General features: G+C 39.5%; 1 long non-coding RNA gene across 2 annotated transcripts in view; it reads right to left on the reverse strand.

Annotated features, from left to right (window-relative positions):
• The window catches only part of LOC140630364 (uncharacterized), a 106,362-nt gene extending 99,267 nt beyond the window's left edge, over positions 1 to 7,095 (reverse strand). Inside the window, exon 1 of one of the 2 annotated variants that reach the window (XR_012028131.1) lies at positions 7,007 to 7,095. This is a non-coding gene — a long non-coding RNA (uncharacterized lncRNA). Of the gene's footprint in view, positions 1 to 675; positions 809 to 7,006 lie in introns of those variants that run through there. The other variant, XR_012028130.1, reaches the window with a different exon arrangement.
• Positions 7,096 to 16,331: the final 9,236 nt, after the last annotated feature.

The raw sequence follows: 16,331 nt of genomic DNA on the forward strand, positions 1-16,331 counted from the left end.
CCAGTGCAGGAGGGATGGATGAGTCTTCCTACAAAGAGCCATGAAGTCAGCTCTCTCTTGCGTCTGGCATGAAGCAAGCAAATGACTCTAAATGCTTTTATTAAAAAGTGAATTAAGGGTCAGAGGTGAATTTCCCTTAGTCCCCAATTTCCTGTCTGTGTGCAAAAAAAGTAGATGGGGGATGGGTGGGGGGCATGATTTGTTAAACACCAGATGAGGATCCATGGTCGCTGGGAGAGCTGCACCATAGGACCTGGCCAGGTGGGCCTGGAGGCTTTAGATGTGGAGAAATAGTTCTGTATCCCTATGATAGAACGTTTAATATTGTTAAGGACACTGGTTGCAAGAGTGATTAAAAGCGTGTGGGGAGGATTATAGGGGGTGGATTCAGGGATTAGCATTTAAGCAGATAACCAATAAGAGTGAGAAGCAGAGGGTCATTTTCATTAAATATAGGCAATTGAGAACACAGAAGAAAAATACCAATATTACTTCCTACTTTTGATTTTCTTCTCCTTTCATATGTCTGAAACAATCCTCTTCTGTGGGGCTTTCCTTTAAATGCTAGATGATATTAAGGGGTCAAACCACCTCAGGATTGAACAAAGGCTCTGCCATGGGTTATCAGTATACTACATAGTACATTACAAATTCTCTCAGCCACTCTTTCCTTACCTTAAAATCAGAAATTCGTGGGACCCCTGGGTGGCTAAGTGGTTGAGCAGTTGCCTTTGGCTCAGAGTCGAGTCCCACATCAGGCTTCCTGCATGGAGCCTGCTTCTCCCTCTGCCTATGTCTCTGCCTCTCTCTGTGTCTGTCATAAATAAATAAATAAAATCTTTAAAAAAAATCAGAAATTCAACATGAACCTCTAGGATGGTGTGAGAACTGTATAATGAGATGGGCAGAAGGCTTAAATAAGCCTTGTGCATAGTAGGAACAAACAAGTATTAGTTTTCATTCCTTCTCTCCCCTGTCTCAACATTGTTTCCAGCAAACATAGGATACCCTATGGAGCAAGAGAGTAGAATGGACAAACAAATGAATGGGGTCAGGCAGCTGGAATTTGTATTTTACATTTGCTGTCTACTATCCATGAGACTCTGACAGTTTTCAAGTTCAAGGGGGTTTCTTATCTTTAAAATTAGCATAATTACGATTGCCCTGTGTACTTCACAACATTGTTAAAAAGAATAAAATGAATCAATGAATTTTAAAATGCTCTGAAAATGAATATGTGTTACATCCATATATGGGTATAAGATATTAAAAATAATCTTCATGACATTAGTGCAGCCTGGGTGGCTCAGCAGTTTGGCGCTGCCTTCAGCCCAGAGCATGATCCTGGAGACCCAGGATTGAATCCCACGTCAGGCTCCCTGCATGGAGCCTGCTTCTCTGTCTGTGTCTCTGCCCACCCCCCCCCACCCCCGTGTATCTCATTAATATTAATTAATAAATAAAATCTTTAAAAATAATAATAATCTTCATGACATTGAATTTGGCAATGGATTGTCAGATCTGACACAAAAAGTGTGAGCAACCAAAGAAACAATAAATTGGGCCTTGTCAAAATGAAAAGCATTTGTGTACACAAGGGCGTTCTTTATCAAGAAAGTAAATAAACTATCTACAGGGCAGAAAATATGTGCAAATTGTATATCTGATAAAAGCCTAGTATCCAGAATATTTAAAGAACTTCCATAACTTAACAAAAAGACACACACACACACACACAACTTAAAAGGGGCAAAAGATTTGAATAGACACTTCATCAGAGAAAATATATACATTAGCCAATAAGCATGTGAGATGATGGTCAACATCATGAGTCAATAGGGAAATGCAAATTAAAATCACAATAAGGGGGGGGTGCCTGGCTGCCTCATTTGGTTGGTGGAGTGTGCAAATGTTGACCTCAGGGTCATGAATTCAAGTGCCACGTTGGGCATGGAGCATATTTTAAAACAAAAACAGAAATAAACAAAAACAAAATACCACAAAGGGTATTTTGGTATTCATAGCGGCTAGAATAGCAATTTTAAAAAATAGAAAGTAACAAGTGTTGGCAGGATGTGGAGAAACTGGACCCCTTGTACATTGCTGTTGGAAATATTAAATGGTTCCGCTGCTGTGAACAAGTTTACCATCTGCTCAAAAAGTTAAACATAAAATTACCAAATGAACCCTCTTATGCTCTAGACCAAAAAGAATTGAAAATAGGTCCACAATTCCATTCATAGGTCTATACCCAAAAGAACTAGGAAAGGTACATAAGTAAGTAAAGATGTGTAGATGTTCATGGTAGCATTACTGACCATAACCACAAGGTGCAAACAGCTCAAATGTCCACCAAAGGGTGAAAGGATAAACAAATAGTGGCATATATATAACTGGAATATTACTCAGCTATCAAAAGGAAGTCCTAATACATGCTGCAACATGAACAAACCTTGAAAACATATGCTCTGTAAGAAAGAGCCAGACACAAAAGGTCACACATTATATGATTCTATTCATGTAAGATATCCAGAATAAATAAATCCATGGGGAGAGAATGAATTGTGGTGGTTGCTAGAGTCCTCTAGAGTGATAGAAATGTTTGGGAAGTAGATAGAGGTGGTGGTTGCTCAACGTTGCTCAACTGAATGCCACTGAACTGTCCATTTTAGAATTGTTCCTTTTTTGTTCCTTTTGTTCCTTTTTGGGGGCACCTGGATGGTTCAGTCAGTTAAGTGTCTGACTCTTGATTTCGGCTCAGGTCATGATCTCAGGGTTGTGAGAGCTCTAGCCTTTTGTCAGGCTCCATGCTGAGTATGGAGCCTGCTTGAGAGTCTCTCTCTCCCTCTGTCTCATGTCTCAGTGCTCATTCTCTCTCTCTCTCTCTCTCTCTCTCTAAATATAAATAAATAATAAAATGATATGGTTCCTTTTTTGTGTGAATTTCACCTGAAAAAATTATTTTTAAATAGGTTGACAACTTCAATAATGTGAAAAGATGGTCTGTTAAAGAATGGCTATGTATCAAAATATGTTGGCTTTTTAAGAAAATATAGTAGTCATCCCATAAATTTTTTAATAAACTAGTAAATGCATCAATAAATCAATTAACAACATTATCTTAGAAAAACAGATTATTGGAAGGAGCACAGAGAAGATTCCAAATAAACTTTCAAGCAACATAAAAGAATCATTGCCAATGATATCACTGTTTTGTGTCAAACCATTACCAAGTGAAACTGAAAAAAAATTAAAACTATCCATAAATTTGCCAAGATAGCATGTAATACTATGACATAATGGTGAGTTTTTCCAAAGTATGTTATTTGTTTATTTTATTTTTTGGTAATCCCTATCCCTGTCTCTACTGAAGAATGTTCTTTCTTCAAATTAAAACTAGCTAAAAACTATTTAAAGAACACTAAGTGACAACATTTGTCTCAGCTCTGAGGCTCAGTCAGCTGAAAAAATAAAGTTGAAAAAGTTATGATTAATTTTGTTGCTATTAAAATGCAGACCATACTAAGTTTGTTTATGGTTTTGAAATGTGTTTCTATTGACAGGATATTTTCTTTTGTATTATGTGTTTTAAGGTTTCAAAGTTTATTTACATAAAAAGATTACATTTTTGAAAAGAGTGCTGTTTGATTATTAAAAAAATTCAGCCTATATGCTAGTATATATCACTCAGGATCTAACCAGTTAAACAAAAACTGAGTCTAAAACAGAAGGAATCGGGCAGCCTGGGTGGCTCAGCGGTTTAGTGCCGCTTTCAGCCCAGGGTGTGATACTGGAGACCCAGGATCGAGTCCCACATCGGGCTCCCTACGTGGAGCCTGCTTCTCCCTCTGCCTGTATCTCTGCTTCTCTCTTTCTGTGTCTCTCTCATGAATAAATAAATAAAATCTTAAATAAATAAATAAACAAATACATAAATAAAACAGAAGGAATCTGGTAGAAGGAACTGGTTGCAGAGGTGATGAAAGAGAAGTGACATGTGACACCTAAGGTGCTCCAAAGGTTAACAGTGGCAGGAAGTTGCTACGTCCTTGGACTAAAAGAACAAAGCAAGGTGCCCAAGAGCCAAGATCACGCAGAAGCGGGAATCGTAAGCCAGAGGCTATGGAAGAAACAAAGCCTCAGCCTGAGATACAAGACACACAGGGAGAAGTAATACCCAGGCTTTTCCCTTCTTCCCACTCTCCAGTCTATCATTAGTACATCACACTGGGGAAACCCAGCCAGAAGTCAGCTGCTTGGTATAGAAGCCTAGGAAACAGGCTTTAGATGCCAGCCCTCCAACAACATAAAGACAAACAGGAAAGGATGAGAATGAATCTGAGGCCAAGAAGGTCAAGGACCAACAGAGAAGGCAAAACTGAAACTAATTTGCATGCGATGGCTGCACTATTACACGAACCAGAGACACTCAATCATATACATTCAGTCTCTGCCTCAGGATTTTACCATGTACTCTGGGAAAATTGGCTGTTTGGTGATTAACTTATTAGTACATAGTTCACCCCATCTATAATAAAAAAATCACACAAATAATAAGTAAAACACTTTATGTCACAAGTAAGAAAACTAGCACTTTGCATAGCACTTTCATACACATTATTTCCATTTTTGAGATGAGGAAATTGAAGCTTGAAGAGTTGCCATGAGCCTGAGCCTGCCATGAACCTGGATCACTACTATCGCTACAAATAATTTCCCTGTGTTCACCCCGTTCTCTTCCAATTTGTTTTTCATACATTGGCAGTGACCTCTTAAAAAAGCACAAACATGACACTGCTACTTTTTTACTCAAACTCCTTCAAATTCTTCCTATTACTCTTGAATTAAAGACCAAAATCTTTAATGTAACCCAAACCACAAGGCAAAGTCTGGCCTTTCCCCAACGTTTCATCCCCATCCCATGCCCTTTCTCCCTAAGCACCAGCCACACTAATTTGCTGTGTCAATTTTTCCAAAGTATAGGCTCCCTCTAACTTCAGGGACTTTGCATATGGTGGTCCTTCGGCCCAGAATATAATCCCCATCTCTCTCAGGGGGCTCACTCCCACAATTCTAGTTATTAGGAGACAATAAATAGCTTTTTTATTTCTGGAAAAAATGACTTAGTTTATTCATTCAACAAATATTGATAATTGCCTCACACACAAACATTCTCTGCATAGTAATCCATCTCCCTGCTTCTAATATCCACCCTTCTTGGTTTTTCTTATACACATTGAATGGCTTATTAATAATAGCAATAATAAAGGACAAAAGTAAATGCTACTATTTATTTTGAATTCTAAAGCCTTTTTGTCAGTCTGGGCCATGGGAAGAACTGAGTCATTGGATTCTTAGATTCAAGTTGGCCACAAACATATTGTTGGTGATGTGGCTTTTGAAATCCTAAACACGGCAACAAGAAAATCTGAAACCCTTTGGCCCCTATTATTATTTTAAGTCCTCACCCTAATAATGACTAGCATTTTTCCTACTTTTTCACTAAGGAATTTCAAGAGTCCTCCCTTCATGGGGCCCTACTTGGCCTTCTTACTATATCAGCAACACCAGTTTTCTGTAAGAATTATTACTGCAACAAAATGAATTCCACTCAGGCAAAAGCCTCTGATCCTGAGGGGTTTTGTATGGAAGGATGATTGCTCCCACTCTCTATCCTAGTTCTATGAGAGGAGGAGGGCTATTGGCTGGCATCCTTCAGATGACCCTCTACCCCCAGAGTTACCTCTTCTACTGGCAAGGAAGAGGGGAGGGGCTCATGTCTAGCCCCTGAGTGAGATAATGAATGTAAAAAAATGAGAGAGCCTTGAGTCATGCCTAATCACGGCCTTGGAAGTCAAACAGACCACAGTTCAAATTCAAAGTCTGCCACTGACTGACTAGCTGGGTCTTCTCCTGCAGCTGTGCTATCAAATATGATAGCAACTAGCTACATGAGCTATTTAAATCAGTGAAGGCAACATACAATCAAATACTTAGTTTAAATTGATGAAGACAACATAAAATCAAATACTTGGTTTCTTAGTTGTACAAGCTACATTTCCAGTGACCAAAAGTCTAGTGGCTATCATACTGTACAGCACAGACAGATTACCTCCATCATCTAGAAAATCCTATTAGACAGTGATGATCTAGAGAATGGCATACAGCCTCTTTCTCAGGGCCTCCATTTCCTCACCTGTCAAATGAGATCATATATGAGATCATCCATGTAAAGTATAGTGCTTGGCACAGAATGAACTCTCTCCCTTCCATTCCTCAAGGAATATGGACTATTGAGGGTAGGGATCTCATGTAATCACTTTTGTATCACCAATACCTTCCTACCACAATATCCCACTCAGAGTGCTCAATAAATACTTGTTAAACTATACTAACTATACTAACATTTCAAACCAAGCTCAAACCTAAATTTTCCCTACCATTACCTGAATGCACTAGGGATGAAGAAAAGAGGATATTATATGTAATACACACACACACACACACACACACACACACACACACAGATACAGGGCCCAATATTAGTAAAAGAAGGAAGGAAGAAAGCAAGGCAGGAAAGAAAGAAGGAAGATTCATTGACAGCTGTTAAGAGTTAGTCAATGCATTGTGAAGCACTTTCTTCATATGGCTTTATTTAATCCTCACAAAAATCCTATGCAATGTCATTTTAAAAAATTTATTTTAAGTAGGCTCCACACCCAACATGGGGCTTGAACTCATGACCCCAAGATCAAGAGTCATGCTCTACCAACTGAGTTAGCCGGGAGCCCCTGAAATGTCATTTTAATCCCTATTTTACTTGTAGGAGAACTGAGGCTCAAACATCCAAAGCCAAAATTCAAACCCATGTCATTCTGAATTCAAAATACATGCTCTCGCCTATTGTATACTACAACCTTCCAGTGTGAAGGCATCCTATCTGTCGCTTGTCTGCTCTAGTAGATTCTTGTGGTGATAAAATGAGATAATGATTGTGAACACTCACTGTGAACTCTAAGTATCGTGCAAAGTGGCCATTATTATTTTGTACTTATTATTGTGAAGCTCTCCAAAGCTCAAGTCATAGTGCCTAGGTTAGAATACAGGCCAGCTATAAGTCACCTAACCTCTCAAGGCCTACCTCACAATCAGAATAATAATGACAGGATAATACTACCATGCATGCCTCATGGGATTGATGTGAGAATTATACAGACTAGTACATTTAAGGTAGTTAGAATAAATTCTGGTGTGTCTTTATCTCCATATAGATGTTACCCATTAATATTATAACTATTACTATTATATGATGAAGACATAGGAATGGAAATATTTTAAACTGAAAAATATCCTGAATAGAGATAAAGAGTCTAGATTCTTCAAATTCTTTTTTATAAGTCAAAGTAAGGGAAAGGGATATTATCTATTATTCAACCAGACCTCTTGTGGAGATAATCCAACTGGAACACTTCGGCATTTGGGGATCAAAGTTCTAACCAGTCCCCAGTCCTGAGTCTTATGTATGGCCACCAGACGTATCAGCTGATGGAGAACCTGGTGCAGCTCAATCTGTCAGGTGGAGACATTAGAGAGAGAGTGGTTTTCATGGCCCAGAGAATAGAAACTAAAGACTGGCAACAGAGCCAACGTCCCATGGCAATCAAAGCAAGTTTTAGAAGTGTGGACAATATGTAGCAGTGACTATTAGACAAAATTCCCCCTTCTGTGGTCTCCTGGAAGCCCCAAAGGTACTTTGTTACTGGTAAGAGAATAAGAATTAATACTAAAGTCCATTGTTGGTGGTGTTTATTACTTATTGGCTTCTATTGTCCCAAAATGACTTACTGCACCTGGATGTCAGAGAGCTTGTCTCACAAAATTAATCGTTTACCTTAACTCCACTTGGAGGGTAGAGGCAAGAGAACTTGATTCAATTTATTACCCAATGTCTGCTTGTTGCCAGGGATGTTGAATCCAGTCCTGAAAAGTTAAGAGCCTCAAAAATGAGAGACACACACTTAGAATAGTGCATTTCAAGTGGGTGCTCTTGTTTTTTCCTTCATTTGAGGAAGTATAGAGAATGACTCCTCAATAAAATTCTGAGAACCTGACACAAGAGGTTAGCAGCACTTGCACTGCAGGCAAGTTGTAGAAAATAAGTGACAGGAATTCCTAGAGTCCTAGGTCACTGAGAATTAGCTTCATAAGCAGGAGGGGCTTGAAACCAAAATGGGGCCATTGGAGGATGCTGGATGAAAAGTTTCCATTCCTGACATAATCTACTGACCATGACTGGCAGTTGGTTAAATGAGGGCGACAAGGGGAAGAAATTTTTTGAAAGACCTCTAAGATTTTCCTTAGCATTTGAGAAGATGGTGGTGTTATTTATTGAGAGACAGTCCCAGGAGGAAGAATGTGGTGCAAACGAGAAGAGAAAGGAAAAAAAAAAAAAAAAAAAAAAAACAGCTTATACTGAGTACCTCTACATACTGAGCACAGAACTAGACACTTTCTATGCATTTTTTTGTTGAATCTTCATGGGAATCTATAAGGTAGGTATTATTATTCACATTTAACAGATGAGAAACTTCAGAGGGTCAATGATTTGCCAATAGAACCAAATAGCGTGAGCCCAGCTGCTGGAGACAGATAAACCCTGGATTCAAATCCCAGTTGTATCACATATCAAGTACATGGCGTAGACTATTTAATTTCCTTGTGATATGCAGAAGTAACAATATATGCTTTATGAAGTTGCCATAAGGACAGAGAGAGGGAAGACATGTGAAGTGTGTGTATGGCGTGAGTTCTCAAAAAATGTGGGTGCTATTTTCGTCATTATCATCATCCAACTCACATTTCTTTTATGCAATTAAATAAAAAAATAGATAGGACACAGCACACTACATGCTACATAGTAAGCATTCAATAAATGAGAGCTACTATCTTATTAGGGGTATTAAAATGGCCTTTGCACACTTCTTCTGACTCAAAAACCCAAAAGGGAAGCCCCTATGCTGTCTCACCAGCAGGACTTCCTCCGCAATAAAATCCTCGGAGTTCACTCAGGTGCAACATGATCTCCCTTCCCCTGGACTCTGGCAACCTCTGTCAACCTCCACCTTCCCCCAGGCTCAGGGCAGAATAATATCCCTGTCCTTCCTCTGAGGGATGTAAAGCGGCTTAAATAATTAACGGTTGTAAGGTGCTTTGAAAAGAGAGTGCAAAACACCATAAATCCCAAGAATTAATTCATAATATCAGTGGTGGGCTTGACAATTATATATGTCATATTTGTTCAGCTGTGAGAATGGTTTAGAACGTCAAAGTTTGGAGTGTGGTCCAAATCTCTCAAGACCAAGGATTTCCTGCAACTTTATATTGTCTGTATTCTCTAAGGCGAAGATTGTAAAGTTCCAATCTCCTAAACACAGCACTAGGAATAGTTGCATTTTATTAATTAAAAAAAAAAAGTCTCTCTACTCCTCGGGCCCCACTTGCATTGCAGTCAGGGTTTTAGAAGGCAAATGGCGGAGTGAAAAGAACACAAGATGCAGAGTTAGTAGGGTATCTTCAGGGTTCTAGTTCCATCATTCCCTATCTGGAAATGTTTTCGTTCCTGATTTAATCTGAGTCTTCAACTCCTTCTTAAAAAAAGGCTGATAGTGGCACAAGTAATTCAGGTTGTGATAATGAACTAATGACCTAATGCTTTCACATATTTTCACCAGGAGTTTACTGAGTATCTTATCCTGTGCCAGACTCCTCCTAGACACTGGCAATCACAAAACAAAAATTCCCTGGTCTTAAGAGCCAAGAAAGACAAACGCATGGCTGATTGCAATAGGATGGGCTAAGATCTTGCGACTCCAAGTGTGGTCCATGAGCCAGTGGCAGCAGTGGTGTCATGATTATTGAAAACACAGAATCTTGGTCCCACCTTCAACCTATTAATCAGAATTGGCATTTTCACAAGGTTCTAGGGGGTATTTCTATGCATATTAAAGACTGAGATGCTGTGCCCTAAGGGCAATGCTAAATTACATGCAGGCACTGTGGGGCTATGAACTGGACAAAATATGATGCAGCTGGTATCTAGATGGGAGTGAGCAGGAGGGCAGTGAGGGGAGACTGGTGCAGGCTGGTAAGCCAGCAATCCAAAGGGATGGCAAGATGCAAAAGCACAGAAGGCTGAACCAACATGCAGCCTTCAAGCTGCTATAAGGAATTCAGTATTTCAGCATTGGGCTTGGGCCTTTTTTTGTCAATAGTATAAATGGCAGTGAGTTGCAAATTCAAATATGATAATCCCCAAAAATCATTTAAGAGCTTTTCAAGATGTTTATATTAGTATGCCTGCGTGCACATCAAATTGCATTTGAACTTCAGCTTTGATGACAAGTGTTTCTCTCATATAAACTGCAAATGTGTTTACTGGCCAAGAGTATCCAACAGTCAGTGAACAGTCACATTAAAATCTGTAAGTGTGGCTCCTTTCAAACGTGTTTGGTGTTGTTGGGGCAAAAAAAAAGAAAATGAGAAAGACAGACAGACAGGGACCCAGAGAAGAAAGGGAGGAAAGAAGGAAGAAAAAGAGCAAAGGGGTGGGGTGGGAGAAGGAAAGAAAAAAGAAAAAAAAAAAAAAAGAAAAGGCATAACTCTTTTCAAATCAGCTTATCCTACATTTTGTGTAAAAAAAAAAAAAAAAACAAGTCAGTCAGGCTTGACTGTTCTTCATGCCTGGTTTCTACTCTTCATGGGCACTCCATCATTTGAACTTAAGTCTTTTTACTGTCTTGGTTTTTAATTGACTTCAATTTTGTTACTTTCTGTATGTAGTTTTAGGGATGCTCTGCACTAGTTCAATATATTTGAATTTGTCCTAACTCCCGCGGTCTGGCTCACATGGCCTTCATGACAGGACGCTTGCCTGCCTTGCCGGCCTCGTTCAATTCCCTATTCCCAACCTGCAAATAAAAACATATTCCCTCCCTAGAGATTATCCAGATCTGTCACATTGAGCCTTTTTAAAACACTCTTCCCTCTGCCTAGAGGCCTTTATCCTTAGGAAAATCCTCACTCTTCAGTAGGAAGAGTTGCTGTGGCTACCATTTACCTGAGACTTATTACATGTTCTCAGCAATTTTTATTCACTCTTTTCAAATCACTGAACATGCAACCTATTATCCGCACCCAAGTGCTTGTGTCAGGTTCTGTTTTCTAGAGAACCCAAACTATAAGGGCAAAACACCTTCACACAGACGATCTCATTTTAACCTCAAACTATCCACGGCTTCTATATATTAGTTATATTCAACCCAATTTTAAGCACTGATCATTAAACAGCAAGTATTCTCTGAGCAGCTACTATTATCCCAAGCATCATTCAGTACAATTTATTACTCTAACTCTCTGGCACTTTGGGAATACCTGGGATTTAATCCTTGTCTTTTCTATGCCCAGGCTCCCAGATTCATTTGGCCTTTGTAGTCATTGGACTCAGACTTTGGCCCAACACAGAGAGTGCAGCCAGAGTACTCCTGACCAAGAGCAGCTTCTGCTCCAACACTTTGTGGGGGGAGGAATGCCTTCCCCACAAGGGCATTCTTCAGAATATCCTTTTTCATGTTCAGCTAAAATCTTCCTATTGAATCTCCACCTACCAGTTCTGGTTCTGCTTTTTGTTCCTTCAGAGTGTCAGTTTTCACTTCCATATCATTTTTATAGAATCTGAGCATATGAGTATTAAATGAAACTCAAAGAGCATCTTCTCAATTTCCTCATTTCAGAGATAACAGGATGAAACAACTTGTCAGTGACAAAGTGCACATGAGATAGATACCCACACTTCAACCTCCTCATTGTAGGCAATGCTCTGGCCCCAACAGCCTATGGCCTCTCACTTATCCTGACAGATTCAGCCAATGTAGGGGCCACTTGTGCACACAAAATGTGTGTGTCCTTCCTGTTGTTTCTGCTCACAATTCTTAGCTTGGACAAGACTTGTGAAATAAACAAAGATTTATGACTTTAATATGCTTTATTAAATGCTCAGTTGCTTCTAATCAAAGTCATCAAATTATAAATGAGTTTGCTAGTTTCTCTCAAAACCATGGTTCTTTTAATAGAAGACCAATTTATCATTCATTCAACAAATATATGTTCAGTATGTAGCATTTGTCAGGCATTGCTAGGTGCTGAGAGCCACAAAATTGAAAAAGACATAGTCTCTGCTATAGAAAGCTCACAGCAGTCAAGCAGGGAAGATACAGACACTAATGTAGAGGTTATGAGTATGAACTCCAGTGTCAGAAGGGCCTGAGAGAGACTTCCAGCTCTCCCACTTTCTAATTACATAACTCTGGACAAGTTAGTTACTGTCAGTAGATCTCTATTACATCATTAGTAAAATAGGGTTATGTAATATATTATTAACTTCAGTGTATTCTAATGATGATTAATGACTCAATAAATTATAGGCATCTTTATATGGTACATAATTACTGCTTAATAAGTTATAACTATTATTATAGTTATTATAATTAATAAAAATTCTGTTAATTTAGCAAATGTTTGTTATCTTTTCTCTGAGAGGCCATCTATTATATATGGTTGACATGGATACGAGCCATCCAGAAAGCAGAGACTTTCTATCCAGCTGCAGAGGATATGATGAAAACACAGCCTCCAGCTGCCAGCAACATCAAAGTCTGCATTAGTGGGAAGGAGCTGCTTTGCCCATGGTCACAGCCTTCCCTAGGCAGTCTATGTCCAGAGACCAGGCAAAGTGAGGATCTAAATTCCAGCCGTGTCAGCACAGGTCAAATCAACTCTCATGAGCAATACCCTTCCAGCCCTCTTCATGGGGGCCCACCCAGTTAGACTGTTCCCTCTGACCAGTCCTGCTTCCTCACAGGTGTTGATCTCTAAGAGACATCCCACATCCTAAACTGTATCTCCACATCTGCTTTCAGAACACCCAACCTACAACAAACAGTACTATAAAGTCAGTAAGAACATGAGCTCTGGAGCTATACTGCCTGGGTCTGAATCCTTACTTCTACCTTCTGGACTCTCTTGGTTGTGTTACCCAGTGGTCTGTTATCTTGGGTTTTTTGTCCATAAAATGGAAGTTATATTACCATCTGCTTCATAGAGGCATGCCGAGGACCAAATGAGTTAATCCATGGTACATACTTAGAAGCTGCCTGACATTGTTTACCACTCAGGAAAGGCTACTTGTTACTATTTCCAACATTATTACCATAGACTAGTATGGGACGGCCACACCCTGGGAGCAGAGAGAAATCAGGCATGGTGACCCTTGCCCACAAGATGTCTGTGTCTGAATGAGAAAGATCTGCTGTGGTTGTGGAGACAATCCATAATTGGAGCCTGCTTCTCTCTCTGCCTAGGTCCCTGACTCTATCTGTGGGTCTCTCATGAATAAATTAAAAAATTTTTTAATCTAAAAAACATCCATAATTGAAATACAAAATCCTCCTGAAGATGGGGAAAATAGGAGGACAACTAGTAGAGGCCTCCATAAAGGAGGTGACACTCCTGTAATGACACAAAGAACAAAAGAAAGTGAAATGAGATTCAAGTCTGGCCCTGATACCCAGCCTACCGTACTTACTTCTGCCCCTAAACAATGGTAAACACTAATAATGATACCATCTGACAGTACATAAAAGGTCTTCACTTCAATTCTCTTTCCATCAGCTTCTTCACTTCCACTAAAAGGCAGAACTCTAAAACCCCAAACTGCCTTTGCTCCCAGGTCAGGTGTACCCCTGCCACCAAGCCTGCCCCACTAAAAGCAAAACAAGAAAGTGTTAAGTCAATTGGATTTCTGAGAGTTTTACTCAGGAAATACAAGAGTTATTTCACCTGAAGTAATCACAAGACTATGCACATCATGAATACTACAGTCAGGAATTTCTCCCATTCACAATCTTTACCAGTAGGGACAGCTAAAAATGAATATATACAGTATTGGTCCCTCTGAGTTATTTTTTTCTCATAAATTTTATTTATAACACAAATAAAAAGACAAGGTTTGTTACTTATGCTTATAACCTATTCAAATATGGAGCAGGGTGATTTTTACATTTGATTACCATCTCGTTGACTTATGCATTTCAATAAAACCTGCAATGTGTGCATATTCTCCCAATATTCATGAGAAGTCATGGGAACTATAAATTACTTAAACATTAACTTGCTTAGGACTGACACTGTTACATAAAAACAAATGACATATTCAACTTTTTTTTAGTACCAAGTGGAAAAGAAAAGCATAAAGAAGAAAATGTGTTCATTTTATCCTCCCAACAACTTCCATGAAATAAAAGTGTCATTCACATTTTACATATGAGAAATAATGAGGTTCATAGCTGTTGTCTGTAGGCCAGGTAAGCAATGACCGACAAAATCACGACCAACACAACACAATACAAAAAAAAACAGGTGCTCTGTTAATGGCAGCCATGTTGCATGGGAAGAATTAAACCACAGAGCCCCAAAGACCCAGGTTCGAATTGTAGGTCTGCCACTTGCTCTGTGTGATCTCGGGTGTGTTTTTGAACCTCAGTGTGCCTTAGTTACCTCAGCTGTAAAATGGTAAGTAGAGCAACACCTGTTGCATCTTGGACTTCTTGTGAGATTCAATGAAGTGCAAGAAGCAATGGCTGTTTAATAGCTATTATCTTCCTTTCCCACTGCCTTCCCATATTCCTAGCTCCTCTCATTCTACCAATAAACAAACAGTTTCTAGGGTCAAAATATCAAATCCTGATCCCCCTCTCCATTGATTAGATCACTACAGAAAAGAACAGTTGAGTTGAATCCCCCTTCCAACCAGCCCAGCATCCTAACGCTGCCTCCCCAACCCCTCTGATAACATCCAGAAACCCTAAAGTACTTCATTACTAACAACCTCCTTTAGAAAGATATTTCAAGTATGAATCAAAACCTGGAGCACCTAGAACCATGGCACTGGAGGGACTTTCTTATACATCCAGCATAGAACTTTCCCAAAATGAGTTCTACCAATGACTTATTCCACAGTGTATTGATTAGCGCAATATGTCAGGTTAATTAGTATGTCTTTTTTGGGATGTTCCGATGCCCTTTTTCATATCAAGTGAACCAAAAACACCCGCAGTAAAGTCATGTCCTTAACTTTATTTTCCCTACCCTTTCAAATGCTGACTAAATTCCCTTTTTGCAGATAACATTTTGTAGAACCAGAATTCTACAAACTACAGTTTCAAAAATGCAGCCTCAAATGGAATTACTTGGCTGGGGAGATGACTTCTAATCTACAGAGACCCTTGCTAAAACCTTAAGTTCTAGAACTCAGAGGGTCAGGAGGTATTAAGCATCGTCTAGCCCAACACTTCCATGGAGATAACCATGGTCACTGAGAAGCTCAGATATGGCCCAAAGTCAGCCAGTAAGCTAATGGCAAATGTGAGACCTGAACCCAGCTCCCTGAGCCCCACGTTTATGTTCTCCCCTGTAATCAAAGGGCCTTTTTGGTTTTAGCCTAAGCCATAAGGTTGAATGAAGTAAGAGGGTTTGTCTAATGCATCCATTCATTGATTCATTCACCCATTCCTTTACAAATCCTCCTGCGTGAAAGAAAATACACAGAGTACTAAAGACATAAAAGCTCTGGTCTCTCCCTTCTAAGAGTTTCCACCTTAGAGTAAATTAAGATATATAAATGAACAAATAGCACAATGCAGATCTGCTCTCAGGGAGGTATATACAACAAAGTAGGAAAATAGGCAGATTCTAGAAGGAAAAGAAGCATGTGCCATGTGATGAAGGTCTGCAGAGGAGGATCAGAGAGGGCATCCCCAAAAGAAGACAAAGCTTATATTAAGGCATGGAGACTTGGCACACCACAGGGAGCTTGAAAGATTGCTAAGAAGCCTCACTTGGAGACTGCCCTCTGACCAGGAGCTTTTGGTGTCCCCGAAGCTTTGGATCTGTCATAATTCTAATGCCCATCACCCAATTACCCCATCCCCCCTAGCCACCTCCCCTCCTGCTTATTCATTATTAGTCCATTCACTTATTTATTCATTTAATAATGCCACTGATGAGCATTCACTGGGGGGTTCTGGATATGTGGAATATATCAGCAAGTCCTTTCCAGCTACCCTGCCTCCAAACCTCTACTCAGCCTCTCTTCAGACACACACACATACACACACAATAATTTTCTTGCTCTTGGTTTACTAAGCACAGTAAAGGACAGTGACTGTCCTGCATATGAAAGAGACTCCATCAATTAAAGCTCTCCTTGGCCTGATAAA

This window comes from Canis lupus, chromosome 3 (assembly GCF_048164855.1).
Source record: "Canis lupus baileyi chromosome 3, mCanLup2.hap1, whole genome shotgun sequence".
NCBI lineage: Eukaryota > Metazoa > Chordata > Mammalia > Carnivora > Canidae > Canis > Canis lupus.